The following is a 12,973-nucleotide window of genomic DNA, read 5'->3' as shown; positions in this document are numbered from 1 at the left end:
AGTGACCGCCTACCAGAATTCTCCAAACAACTCTACTCTCCAGTTGTCTCTTAATTGTTATACATTATTTCAATGTCTACGTCTGATTCCTAGAACAATATGTTCTTCTATCCACCACTTTTTATTTCGCCTTAAGAACATTAAGTTACAGCTTGCCTCATGATACAGCTTGATGATTTCCTCAAAGTATGTCCTATCCCCCTTCCATCATCTTTCCTTAATTTCTTCTTCAACTGTTAGCTGATTTCTTCTCTATCATAATAACAATTGACTGAATAATTTTTTTTACATATATGCAATTAAAATCAAAACATTAATGAGATAAATAAGTAGTATAATATGTGTATATGTATATAAATTTTGTCATTTATCACTGTAAATGATCTTGATATACTACTCATAAAATAATCATAAGTAACAGATTAGTTTAATGATAGATAATCAACTATTAGATAGTAAGTTGTTAATTACAAATACAAACGTAATTGATTCTATAACAGTACATAAGTGAAGAAGAGATTTCCTAATGTATCCCAAAATGTATGTAACATATATCCATCTATCTATCTAATGTATATTGTTTTTATATGCATCCATAGAACAGGATAAATACAACAGTTGACATATGCTTACAATGATGAAATAGTCGAAATGATTAATTAGTATTTTGTCATGTTTTTGTTATTAGTTATGAGATTGTATCTTAGAGTTTGCTAACTAAAGAGAAAACATTTAATTCACTTAGTATTGTTTGTTTGAATCTTCCTATTGATGCTTAGGACTGAAACTGGGCAGTTTCTTATTGGTCATATCTGCATACTATGCGTATTGCCTCGATATTGCCTTATTTCACAAGCATGGTAAGCAAAGATGGATAAGGGCTTATAATGCTTGTGAATTAAAGCAATAAGCACAGTATGTACATATGGCCAATTAGAGACTGACCAGTTGCAGTTCTAAACATCAATGGGAAGATTCAAACGAACAATATTAAATGAATTAAAACTTAATCCCATCCCACAAGCAAGTAGGTATCAGGACTCTGTATCTGAGTGGATAACGCGTTGGCTTTTGGAGCGAAAGGTACTGGGTTCGAGTCCAAGAGTGAACATTAACTCTGAGATGCAGGTACATCCATCTGACGAGCCCCAAATAGGACGAAACTCGAGTCTTAGATTCCACTGCTAGCCACTATCCATCTTTGCGTAAAAAAGCATTTGCTACAAATATATATATATATATATATAACAGGTTGGTGTGTTGTTGGCAAGATTTTTTCTGCGAGATGGGGTTGCCAACCCATGCCCAACCTTTCTTTTCAATGTGGGCATGGGACCAGCAATAACTGTAGAAGAACTACAGACCCTGTAATTGTTCGACATTGGATGTTTACCACATTAGTTTTAGTGGACTCGTTTGGCTGAAGGTGCTCGGTCATGCATCCGTACCAGATCACGTTACAGAACGGCGTGGGAAACATCATCTACGATCATTAGCCAGATTAGATCAGTCACTTCTCTATATATTGATAACCCATCAAATATATCTTCCAACCTCCTCATTTCTGACTTCTGATTTCAACTGGGTAGGCGCGATTCGATTACAAAAGGTGTTACTGGTAAAGAGATGCCAAACTACAATACTGGTGGTATCTTCAATGTTGACTTAAGCATAATAAGTAATATTTGTATTATATGTCGTGGAAGTGATTTTAATTTCACGTTTGTGGTTTTACTGGACATAGGAGTGTTTGGAATCATATTGAAAAATGACATTTCATTACGATCACTTGTAGGGTTGAACTTTAGTTACATATTACAATGTATTATTTAAAGAAAAACACAGTGAAATTCAAGTTTACCTTTAAAAAAATATCGTTGGTTAATCATTGACTGTTGAACAAAACATCAAAATACTTTTGAATGTTTACTGTTGATAGAATTAATGACAGTTGATGGAGAAACTCTGGAAGAGGTAGAAACATCCAAGTATCTGGGTAACGTCATCAATGAACAGAGAGGATGTGATTCACACGTAAAGGCGAAGATTGGCAAAGCAAGGAGAGAATATGGAACTCAAAACAACTGTCTATCAACCAACATCTAAGTCACAATCTTCAATACGAATTTCAAGAAAGTCCTACTACAAGGAGCTGAATTTTCAAGAACCACCACAACCATCATCAAAATATTACAAGTATTTATAAACAATTGTCTACTCAAAATACTCACTGTCCGTTCACTAAATACCATCAACAACAGACTATTATGGGAGGCAACAAACCAGCTTTCATCTGATGTGGAAATTAGGAAAAGATGTTGCAAGTTGATAGGACACACATTGAGAAAATCACCAAACTGCACGACGAAGCGCTAACTTGGAATCGTGAAGGGAAGCGGAAAAGAGGAAGGCAAAAGAACACACTGCGCCGAGAATGGGAAGGAGAGATGAGGAGGATGAATAGGAACTTAAAATAACTGGAAAGGATTTTCCAGAACACAGTTTGATTTAGCGTGTTTGTTGTTGGCTTATGTTCGTCCACTAAGACTAACAAGCATAAGTTAAATTAATTTAAACGTTTCATCTTACTGTGACTAATGTGACATTCGAGTAAAATTGAGAAATCTAGACTGTTTATTCCAATCATATTTGTTTACATAGAAATCTGTTTACATCGAAAACTTGGCATCATACTGGAAAAGATTATTTCATAATAATTTCAGCTACAACTGATATTTACACTAACTAAACTCCATATATTAACTAATATCACTTTTATAGAATTGAGATCATGAGTCGATTGAAGCTAGACCACCATCGAAAACTTTGAACCACTGAACGGCCGTTTCGTTCTATTATGGCACTCCTCGGCAGTGAGCATCCGCGATCCCCCACTCGCGAGATTCAAACATAAGACCTACCAGTCTCGTGCCAGAGTACTTCACCGATAGACCACTGAGCCGGTATCCAACGGTGTTAATGTCTAACTTCAACCGATCCACGATAAACCTCCCTTCTTATTATGAATGTACATTGTTACATAGAATACTACAACAAAATAAATAATCAAATTTCTTTTTTCCTACAAGTTTTCTATATTATTCTAATTTATATTGTTTTGTGGTAAAAAAAACAATGTTAAACTTAAAGGAGTTTGAAACAAATGAACATTGTATATAAGCTAGTAAATTATCAAACTAGTTTATATAGAATAGATATAAAGTGGTTAATAATAGAATCAAACAAGACTATCGTTTCATCTACTGTGAGATTCATCGGTTAGGTATAAGTGTATCTTAGAGTTTGTGTTTACTTCAGATATTCGAACACCAAACATTTCTGTTTAAGGGCCAGATCATTATCCACTTAATTGCTAAGTTCAGATTGTCATTTAAATAAATAATAAAAATCTCCAACAAACCCCTTCTGATAATATTACTTTTATCTGATACTATACATTGGTTCATGTTTATGTTCCCTGGAACTATTATGGAACAAACCATGTTTGTTCATATTATGAATGATCATTTCATATTTTAAACAAAAGAAAATTTATTTATTTTAGTTGAACGATACGTGATAATCTTAGTGATTAAAATGTTAACCGAATATAATTACATAACATATATAGGAAAAAAGAAAATTGATTAGAGTAGAAAAGACCTTATTAGAAGAGGGTTTTGTGAAGAGTTTAGTAATTTTATATCGTTGAGATCATGAGTCAATTCAATTTAGACAAATATAGAAAACTGAGATGCACTGGATGACCATTTCGTTCTATTGTTGGACTCCTGGAGTTCTAGTGAGAAGCAGTGATTAGTGGAGTTCAACGGAGTCTGCTGTTAGATAGTAATGCACTGAAGACATTGGTGGACGGTTGCACGATTTCGTGGATTGGATGAAATTACATAATAACACCATTGGATGCCAGTTTAGTACTTTAGATGTTAAGCGCTCGCGCGCGAGACTGGTAGGTTCTGGGTTCGAATCACGCAAGGTGGGATCGTGGATGCACACTGCTGAGGAGTCCCACAATAAGCCGTCCAGTGCTTCCACGTTTTCCATGGTGGTGTAGCTTCAATCAACTCATGATTTTAACCATTAAATTTATTTATAATTATTCATTATTTTAGAATATTAAAGATTCCCTTTGTGAAAATATTCTAAAATCACATGGGGCACTCAAAGAGTTCCTGAAGTTCAATGCACGTCTAACAGAAGTGAGAACGAACTTAGGATTTGCTATAAAATGCTTACATATGTTGTTCTAATATTCATTACTTGTTTTGTAATAAACTTGATATCATTTTGATACTAACGGAACTTATATTCCATTTTGATTGAGATTTTCATAATCGTGAATATCTCAGCAATTGTATAAGAACTTTCGTCCAAATTAGATCGAAAAGTTTCATAGTATTTGGATGCTGAGTTGATTGAGACATTAAATAGGAAGAATGTTTTTGTAAAATCCAACGTCTCATCTCGCAATCTGGTCCAAGGTCTTGTCAGGAGAAACGTTGAGTTTACTTCAAATTCATTCACTGAGATTTTACAATGACATTCTTCCTACTTAATATCTTAGCAATCGGTCATTGTGAAATCATAGGAATAAACTATCGCAGAATCTCAAGCTGGCATAAAACAGAAGTCTAGTAATCCATATTTTTCAATCACCATTTTGAAGAGTAACAAAAGTAGCCTGATTCAATGTTATGTATTTTGTCCCATTCATCATAAGTAAGATAAATAAATTCAAATGTTCGAGTATTTCATTTTTGTTCGCAGGTTAGATAACGAGAAGAATATGTCAATCAGTGTGTTGTGTTTCAGTTTGAGATCATCAGTAGTCACCATCCCGATAGGTTGTAAGGCTTTAATAATAACCATCATTTCCAGGTTTATTATAACTTTCACATAGTTACAAAATAGGTGACACGAACACTTTATAAGACCACAATTTCAATCCACGTCAGGAATTGCCATCAAATTATACAAAATCTCTAAACAGCTATAATATTTTCTAAAATGAGATGACCGTATGATCGTTGACGAAATCATGAACCAACTTACCCAAAAAACAAAATCCACTGAAACATTAAAACTCCCTAGATAGGATTCATTTATGTCAATCTTCTAATAGTAGGAGAATTCATTTCTATTACCCAACACCATTTCTTTCGTAATTAATAAGCTGAAATAATGCGATTTAAAAGATTACTAATTTTACGGTTAAATAATTAATGGATAATTAGCATATTTGTCTTTTTCGTTTGTACCTCCATACATGATATTCATAATTCAAATCGATAGTTAGTATTTTCTTAATATAATGAATCGTTTCACAATTGATTGATCACTGGGTGGTGATCAATGTCATGCGTGTCAAGTCCTTCTTAGTGCTGATCCAATACTATCGATCAAGTTGCAATGTGGCCACCAGTCTAGGTGGCTCGACACTGCGTGCACTATGTTGAGATAAGATGGTGGTTGGAGGTGACTACCTCCGCTACCGATGACTACCGCTGATAGGAATTTTCAACATTTTGATGAGACATTTCTATCAGTAGAGTTTATTCATGTCAGGAACGAGGAAGTCGATCATCCTTATGATTCGATGGTTTAGCACTATAGCACAAGCTGGCTGAAGTTATCAACTATAAACAATTAACTTATTTAAATTCACTTAGTATTACTTGTTTGAATCTTCCCATTGATATCTAGGACTGCAACTTGTCAGTCTCTTATAGGCATATGTGCATACTGTGCGTATTACCTCGACATAGCCTTATTTCACAAGTATTGTAAGCAAAGATGTATAGTGACTAGCAGTGGAATACACGATGCATGTTTCGTTGTCCAATTCGGGACTCGTCAGCTGGATGTACCTGCATCTCAGAGTCGATGTTCACTCAGGGACTCGAACGCAGTACTTCAGACGCAGGTACATCTAGCTGAAGAGTCCCAAATAAGACGAAGTGGCACGCGTTCTAGATTCCACTGCTAGCCACTATCCATCTTTGCTTACAATTCAATTATTTGCTTCTATTTGTTTCTTACTTCAACTGAGAGAATACTATTTTCATTGTGGTTTTGTTTGATGATAAATGATGCTATATGTACATATCACTGTTGTTAGCAAAATATCCGTATGTTGACAAAAAGAAACGTACAAAGATCTATTCTATCCTTGTCTATCTTCATTTAATGTATTTAAACAAAATAAATATTCATATGTAAGATGTACATGACGAAAAAGAGGAAAGGGGGAGAAAATTTGAAATTTGTCATTTCATTTGTTGTATTGGCAGGCACCAAAATTATCCATCGAAATTTGACATGTTCAACGATAGGCCAGTTAAATCTGTCAGTATTTGTCGTGAAGATTTATTCGCTTAAAAAAAATATTCAAGTATGTTCTTGTTTCAAATGTAAGAAATATAGTTTAAATACCATTGTTAAATGTAATGTGGAAATTTAGTTGAAATTCATGAAATGACAAGCGAGAATTGGAAAAGGTCAAATCTATTTTAAAATTCATTAGCTAAGTGGTTAATACAATGGTATTCGAACCGAATGATATTAGGTTCGATTCCCAGTTTTGATACCACCTGTGAGATGTAAGTGAATACAGCTGACGAGTCCAAGATTGGACGAAATATATGTATTAGATTCAACTACTAGCTACTATTCATCATTACTTAGATTGTTTTTAAATTGACGCAATATCCATACAATACACGTAGTATACACATGTGTATATTCTTGTTTTAAATGACAAATAGAAATTTGAAAATGTCAAGTCTATTTTAAAAAGTCAGTTAAATATAATAAGTTAAACAAATACACTTCATTGTTGATATTTTGAAAACACTATGCATCTTATCATTGAAACATGATATTCAATTGTCAATGAAATATGTCAAATTAGTTTAATCTTACCTAGAATTCACTATGTTTTCCATTTCAGTTAATTACATACGTTTGCTTCTCCATCTTTTATTATCAGATAGGGGGCTTTGTGGAGATTTTAGTAAATTTGTAGTTGAAATCATTAGTCGATTGAAGTCAGACCATGGAAAACCGGGAAGCACTGGACGGCCGTTTCGTCCTAGTATGAGAACCGTCATCAGTGCGCATCCACGATCCTGCCTCGCGAGATTCCAACCCAGGATCTATCATTATTGTGTGCGAGTGCTTAATCTCTACACCAATGAGCCGGTATCCAACAGTGTTATTGTGTAATTTCATCCAATCCACCAAACTGAGCAACCGTCTACCATTGTCTTCAGTGCATTACTATCTCACAACAGACTCCGTTGAACTTCACTAATCACTGCTTCTCACTAGAACTCCAGGAGTCCAACAATAGAACGAAATGGTCATCCAGTGCATCTCAGTTTTCTATATTTGTCTAAATTGAATTGACTCATGATCTCAACGATATAAAATTACTAAACTCTTCACAAAACCCTCTTCTAATAAAGTATTTTCTACTTTAATCGATTTTCTTTTTCCTATATATGTTATGTAATTATATTCGGTTAACATTTTAATCACTAAGATTATCACGTATCGTTCAACTAAAATAAATAAATTTTCTTTTGTTTAAAATATGAAATGATCATTCATAATATGAACAAACATGGTTTGTTCCATAATAGTTCCAGGGAACATAAACATGAACCAATGTATAATATCAGACAAAAGTGATATTATTCAATGTTGAAATTATGAGTCGATTGAAGTTAGAACATCATGGAAAACCTGGAAGCACTGGACGGCCATTTCATCCTATTATGGGACTCCTCAACAGTACGCATCCACGGTCCCACATCGCGAGTTTCGAACCCAGGACTTACCAGTCTCGAGCCAGAGCTCTTAACCGATAGACCACTGAGCCGGCTCAGTCGCGATATTAAGTAACTATCATCCAAAGTTTATAGTGAATAACTACTTTATAATGGATATAACTAAAGTTAGAGAATGACCTTTTGAAATTATTATAAGTAGTAAAATAGGTACGCTTATAGCTACATACAAAAATGATGAAGATAGTTCACAAATCTTTTATTTTTACATATCTCACATTAACTATCGTTTTTTTAAGAAAAAAAATTGTCAATCATTAACTAATTATCAGTAATGGATCATAGAGATTGATAAATAATACTGAAATTAGAAATCGATCCATTAAAACCCAGGAAGTACTGGACAACTGTTTCATCCATTTATGAAGCCACTAAACAAATCTTTCATATCAAGATATTCTCAGTAGTAATGTAGTGAACAAGATCACGAGTGGGGACAATCGAATGTATTGGAGCACAAACTACAAACTATCTTATTAAGATCTGATAACCATACAGTAAACAGTGAATTTGCAAACTGCCAATCAATTATCTCAATCTTAAATGTTCCTTCTGTAAATATCACTCCATCGTCTCTGACTATCATTGTTCATATATTTTCATACCGATTGTGTTTCGTTCACGTTCTTTCCTTATCGATCATCTACTGAAATACATTCTATACCTGATCATTGTCACATACTACTTATGTGGATGTAAGCAACCTACACCATAGTAATAGTGTAAAATTACAAATCGTTTTGTTTCTGTTTTTACATACATTCGAACTGTAATTATTTAAAAATAGTATAGTGTAAGGAAAATATTTGACAACCAGTATTGGTCAACCCCTTTTTTAATATGACATTTCTCCACCAGCTTAAAAGGTACAAATATTTCTCTTATTTATTTGTTATAATGAAAATGAAAGAATTTTAATGTCATAGAATCTTGTCGTTTACAAAAGATAGACAAGAAGGAAAATATTCTAACGACATCACTGTTTCCAAATTGGGTGTTTGTTTTTTTCACATTTTAACCATTTATAATTCTTTGTAATAGATCTTGACTATATATAGAACAATCACAGTTACTTATTACAGGCAAGAAGTTTAAATGGGATGTATACACATTAAGAAGAAGATGGTGAGAGAAGATTTGTAGCTTAGGTGGATTATTTTGATTGATTTTTGTTCTTTCAGCTAGATGGTTTGGTTGTGAAGCCTTCATCGTCCTTCTGAACAACATCATCAGCACAAAAAAGAAGATAGATGACCTAAATATTTAAACAGTCTACATTTTATGTATGGTTGATATAAATAAAAAATACACTATTTTCCAGTTGTAGATTGCTAGGTTATCAACCTCATTTTTCAAGTGAATGATTGATGTAACTTTGTTCAAATCTATAAGTAATTTGCAACATTAGATTAGGTATTTCAATTGACACTCACTTCAAAACATCATCACATATGATGATAACAATATATTAGAGATAAACACTGAATTATGACGAGACAGTTTATTGTTCCCATTGTTCTGACGATTTATTACACATAGGAAATGATAAATGAAGTCAAACTAATTCTTGACTAGTAGTACCCAATCATGTTTGGAATAAGATATGAAACACCAATGACAATGGATGATTGTCACAATGTTGCGAAACGATTAAAAGTGAATTCGAACACAACGATCTAATGGTTAGGAGTTAGTTGTAACGTGTGTCAATCTTTGATTCTAACCCTGGTGGGGGTCTGGGTTACCAACTTTTTTAAAACTACTATATCAGGATGAAATAGCTATCTAATGGTCACTAGTTTTCTATTATTTTCTACCTAACAACAATTCCTCAAGTAAAATTGTAAAAGAAAAGTGATATTGATTTATTTCTATCATTTTATTGTTTGTTGTTAGAAACAAAAAATCAATACTCTTCTGTCATCAATAGGAGAACAATGTATATATATATATATCATTTTTGATTGATCGAACAAATAGAATATTATTCTATGGTAATTGTCAGAGACTGAGATTATAAAAAAAAACATTTACAATGTAAAAAATTAAGAAATTTATACAGTGTAGGGCCATTGAAATGTCACTGAACCCTAGCTAAATCATCCGGCAGTTGGGTCACTAAATATCGAACGGATCATCGATCCCCGTCAAGGTCAAGGACAATCAACGCGAATCAGTTATTCATACACCATGGACTGGCCCATTAGGCAGTGGTTGCACTTTTGCTTGTATCTATTTAACTAATATATTCTTGTAATAACGCCCTTTGTGTTGTACAGTCTTCAGAGCATCCATCGTCCCCTGGTACGTCGATGGGGCAATCCACGTAAGGTGCTAGTCACGAGGTGTGACTTCGAAGTTAGCTTGTTCGTTACACCGTTCCCTTCTAACTCGAGTAGGCCTCCAAACATTCGACATAGATCATGAACGTTGATGATCTACAACAGTTTTAATCCGTAGAAATAACGACTTCATTGGATGTACTTTCGCAATGAATAAAAATTTAAAAAGGAACGAATTGAGCGAAGAAATGTCTTTTCAACTAGTTTTTCATCATGGCTCTACACTAATATATATATGATTTACAATAATTAAATAACACCATCCGTCGTGGTTGAGCAAAGGACAGGTAAAGGTGATTAAGAGTTCTATTCTCAATCACGTGGTGGACACAGGTCATCAATTTGAACTGAATAAAGCTTTTAAAGTGATCTACCATATTTCATCAAATTTGCCGCATGGTTTACGAGCTCGTCTGTTGCACATAGCTGAAGCCATCGCAATCCATATTCACATTTTTCTATTTTACTTATTCTCTACATTCGTCTCATGATTCTTAAATAACTACTATATTACTGACCATTCATCAAAATATTTTGTTAGTTCTTTCTTCTCCTTTTTTATATATTATACAACGTAGCAACAGCTTGATTTTCGAATAACTACTTTGATTAGTATTAATCCTCTTTCTTCCAATTAACTGATGTTAAGATGATGAATCAATTGAAGCTAGACTACCATGGAAAACCTGGAAGCAGTGGATGGTCGTTTCGTCCCATTATGGGACTCGTCAGCATTGCGCATCCACGATCCCGCACTCGCCAGATTCGAACCCGTCGTCTCCAATGTGTGTCATTTTCATTTCACTCTCTCCTATTCGCTTCACCACTCTGTTTTCCTGTCCAGATCAATTAGTATACATGTATTCAAAATCCATTCTCGTATTTGACTTATTTAACTCCGTTATTCATCAACGTGGAATAAGTCATTTATTGCATACGAGGATAGATAGGATGCATATTTTGACAACAATCATTCATATGATCTAAATGGAGTCAGATTTGGCACTACAAGTTCTTCTATGTCACATTCTAATTGACATCTGTCATAGTTGTTTATACTTGGAACCTTCAAGGGAACAGATGCTCTCTATTGGATTGAAACTCACTTCATCTACTTACTTAGACTAATGACCACGTTACAACTTATTCTATGGAGTTTGATCATCAGCGGAAGACTAAAAAACATGAAATTGATCACTATTTGATGATCAATTAGCTATAAAAATAATTACCATTAGGTTAGGTAGTTTTTACCAAATGATTCTACATAAAGATTCAACTGTTATAGAGTCTTATCCTGTGGTAACATCAAACTTTAGTGCATTATTTACTCTATGGATGACATCAATTTATCACGATAACTATCCTCACACTTTGATGAATTTATTAGCAGTCAACATAAAAGACAATATAACATTTCATTCAATTTTTTCAACTGGATATCAGATTTGTTTAAAACAGTTCAGTTTTCAATTTAGAAATAATTCAGCAAAACAAAAACGAAGCAAAGTAAAGTTTAAACTCTAGTAAATTTTCTTATTTATTCGATACCGCCCCCGAATGCCCTGGTACGGCCGAGAGTGGGGAGAGTACTCTTTCCTTCTCGAAATGCTCTCACATGGCCACGTGTATATGGTCTCTGCCAGGGAAGTCCTACTCACTGTCTTCTCGTGGCGGGGGTGTTGTTTATGAAATTGAGAGGACGAAAAGCGAATGTCTGGTGCTTTCACTGGGTCGGTGGACACGGGAAGTCCACCTAGTGGAGTTGGAAAACCCTATTTACGAACCAGTGGTGCATATGGGATTTAGGATTTTGATAGAACAAATGGCGTATGAATCAATCGTTGGTCACCGGCTACCATGGGACTCCTTTTCCTTACGGTGCTCCACTGACTTTTGGATCAGACCTTTAGTTCAAAGTTTCGTGGTGTGGCCCCACTAAGAAAACCATCTGCTTCAGTTTGGGCACCTGAGCAGTATCATAGCGCTCACACAAATCAAATGGGATTTGTATGGCGCATATATATCCAATGCCCCCTTTATATCAATATTTATATGTTTAAATAAATAAAATAAACCATTAAAATATACTATTTCTTTCTATGTTCAACCTTTAAGTCAGTATTTTGTCAAATATATATAAACGAGTTCGTGGATGCGCACTGTTGAGGAGTCCCATAATAGGACGAAACGGCCAACCAGTGTTTCCAGGTTTTTCATGGTGGTCTAGCTTTAATTGACTCGCGCTTTCAACTATGAAAAATATATAAATGTAAACAATTCTTGTGTGAATATTCAAACTATAGCCATACAATATCAGAATTGTTTATTTGTTTACAAAAAATGGTTTTTTATCATTTTGTGTGAAATTATGAATAAGAAAGAAAGAAAAAAAGGGTGAGAAATTTGTAAACTATTGTCACAATTGATTTTACGCATTATTGATGTTTTATTTTATTTGTATCTGTGGTGAAATAGGGGAAACAAAAAAAAGACAAAAAAGAAAAGTGTTTTATGTAACTAAGGTACACTCATATGCAGACTGATACCTTGAAGAAAACGAATGAAAATTGTAAAAGGGTAATCTAACAGTCAAAAAAGGATCAATTAAATTCATTTAGTATTGTTTGTTTGAATCTTCTCATCTATGTGTTAGGACTGCAACTGGTCAGTCTCTAATTGGCACATGTGCATACTGTGTGTATTGCCTGGATATAGCCTTAATTCACAAGAATTGTAAGCAAAGATGGATAGTGGCTA

At 34.0% G+C, this 12,973-nt stretch overlaps 1 non-coding gene across 1 annotated transcript; it reads left to right on the top strand.

Moving 5' to 3' along the window:
* The first annotated feature begins 1,038 nt into the window (after positions 1 to 1,038).
* Positions 1,039 to 1,110, top strand: Smp_tRNA_00418_Pseudo_TTG.1.1. The gene has a single exon. It is a non-coding gene (tRNA).
* Positions 1,111 to 12,973: the final 11,863 nt, after the last annotated feature.

Source organism: Schistosoma mansoni, chromosome 2 (assembly GCF_000237925.1).
Source record: "Schistosoma mansoni strain Puerto Rico chromosome 2, complete genome".
Classification (NCBI taxonomy): domain Eukaryota; kingdom Metazoa; phylum Platyhelminthes; class Trematoda; order Strigeidida; family Schistosomatidae; genus Schistosoma; species Schistosoma mansoni.
This window is presented reverse-complemented; position numbering and strand designations above follow the sequence as displayed.